Source organism: Kogia breviceps, chromosome 6, assembly GCF_026419965.1.
Source record: "Kogia breviceps isolate mKogBre1 chromosome 6, mKogBre1 haplotype 1, whole genome shotgun sequence".
NCBI classification, from domain to species: domain Eukaryota; kingdom Metazoa; phylum Chordata; class Mammalia; order Artiodactyla; family Physeteridae; genus Kogia; species Kogia breviceps.
This window is the reverse complement of record NC_081315.1, coordinates 128,474,213-128,476,750: the sequence shown is the minus strand read 5'-3', so window position 1 is coordinate 128,476,750 and position 2,538 is coordinate 128,474,213.

Sequence of the window (2,538 nt, the reverse complement as noted above, 5' to 3'; positions counted from 1 at the left end):
TATCCTTGGATTTATCCTGTATGAGACTCTCTGTGCTTCCTGGACTTGATTGACTCTTTCTTCCCCATATTAGGGAAGTTTTCAACTATAATCTCTTGAAATATTTTCTCAGTCCCTTTTTCTCTTCTTCTTCTGGGACCTCTATAATTTGAATGTTGGTGTGTCTAATGTTGTCCCAGAGGTCTCTGAGACTCTCTTCAGTTCTTTTCATTCTTTTTTCTGTATTCTGCTCTGCTGTAGTTATTTCCACTATTTTATCTTCCAGGTCACTTATCCGTTCTTCTGCCTCAGTTATTCTGCTATTGATCCCATCTAGAGTATTTTTAATTTCATTTATTGTGTTGCTCATTGTTGCTTGCTTTCTCTTTATTTCTTCTAGGTCCTTGTTAAATGTTTCTTGCATTTTGTCTATTCTATTTCCAAGATTTTGGATCATCTTTACTATCATTATTCTGAATCCTTTTTCAGGTAGAGTGCCTATTTCCTCTTCATTTGTTAGGTCTGTTGGGTTTTTACCTTGTTCATTCATGTGCTGTGTGTTTTTCTGTCTTTTCATTTTGCTTACTGTGTTTGGGGTCTCCTTTTTGCAGGCTGCAGGTTCGTAGTTCCCATTGTTTTTGGTGTCTGTCCCCAGTGGCTAAGGTTGGTTCAGTGGGTTGAGTAGGTTTCCTGGTTTGGGGGGACTAGTGCCTGTGTTCCGGTGGATGAGGCTGGATCTTGTCTTTTTGGTGGGCAGGTCCACGTCTGGTGGTGTGTATTAGGATGTCGGTAGCCTTATTATGATTTTAGGCAGCCTCTCTGCTAATGGATGGGGCTGTAGTCCTGTCTTGCTATTTGTTGGGCATAGGATGTCCAGCACTGTAGGTTGCTGGTCATTGAGTGAAGCTGGGTCTTGGTGTTGAGATGTAGATTTCTGGGAGATTTTCGCCATTTGATATTATGTGGAGCTGGGAGGTCTCTTGTGGACCAGTGTCCTGAGGTTGGTTCTCCCACCTCAGAGACACAGCCCTGACGCTTGGCTGGGGCACCAAGAGTCTTTAATCCACATGGCTCAGAATAAAAGGAGAAAAAATAGAAAGCAAAGAAAGGAAGAAAGGAAGGAAGGAAGGAAGAAATGAAGGAAGGAAGCAAGAAAAGGAAGGAAGGAAGAGAGGAAGAAAGCGAGGAAGGAAGGGAGGAAGAAATGAAGGAAGGGAGGAAGCAAGGAAGGAAGGAAGAAAGGAAGGAAGAGAGAAAGAAAGGGAGGAAGGAAGGGAGGAAGAAAGGAAGGGAGGGAGGAAGGGAGGGAGGGGGGAAGAAAGGAAGGAAGGCAGGAAGAATGGAGGGAAGAAAGGAAGATAGGAAGAAAGAAAAGATATAGTAGGATAAAATAAAGTTATTAAAATAAAAAATAATTATTTAAAAAATTATAAAAATAAAAAGTTTCGGTCTGAACCCTAGGACAAATGGTGAAAGCAAAGCTATACAGACAAAATCTCACACAGCAGCATACACATACACACTCAGAAAAAGAGAAAAAAGGGGAAAATAATATATCTTGCTCCCAAAGTCCACCTCCTCAACTTGGGATGATTCGTTGTCTATTCAGGTTTTCCACAGGTGCAGGGCGCTTCAAGTTGATTGTGAAACTTTAATCTGCTGCTCCTGAGGCTGCTGGGAGAGACGTCCCCCTCTCTTTGTCCACACAGCTCCCGGGGCTCAGCTTTGGATTTGGCCCCACCTCTGCACGTAGGTCGTCCGCAGGCGTCTGCTCTTCGCTCAGACAGGACGGGGTTAAAGGAGCAGCTGATTCGGGGGCTCTGGCTCACTCAGTCCGCGTGGAGGGAGGGGCACGGATGCGGGGCGAGCCTGCGGCGGCAGAGGCCGGCGTGACGTTGCACCAGCCCGAGGCGCGCTGCGCACTCTCCCAGGGAAGCTGTCTCTGGATCCCGGGACCCCGGCAGTGGCGGGCTGCACAGGCTTCCAGGAGGGGAGGTGTGGAGAGTGACCTGTGCTCGCACACAGGCCTCTTTGTGGCGGCAGCAGCAGCCCTAGCGTCGCACGCCCCTCTCTGGTGTGTGCGCCGCTAGCCGCGGCTCGCACCCGTCTCTGGAGCTCCTTTACATGGTGCCCTTAATCCCCTCTCCTTGCGCAGGAAGCAAAGAGGGAAGAAAAGGTCTCTTGCCTCTTCGGCAGCTCCAGACTTCAACCGGACTCCCTCCCGGCTAACCGTGGTGCACTAACCCCTTCAGGCTGTGTTCACGCCGCGGACCCCAGTCATCTCTCTGGGATCCGACCGAAGTCCGAGGCTCAGCTCCCAGCCCCCGTCCGCCCCGGCGGGTGAGCAGACAAGCCTCTCGGGCTGGTGAGTGCCGGTCAGCACCAATCCTCTGCGGGAATCTCTCTGCTTTGACCTCTGCACTCCTGTTACTGCGCTTCCCCCGTCCGCCACCCGCAGTCTCCGCCCGCGAAGGGGCTCCTAGTGTGTGGAAACCTTTCCTCCTTCCCAGCTCCCTCCCACTGGTGCAGGTCCCATCCCTATTCTTTTGTCTCTGTTTA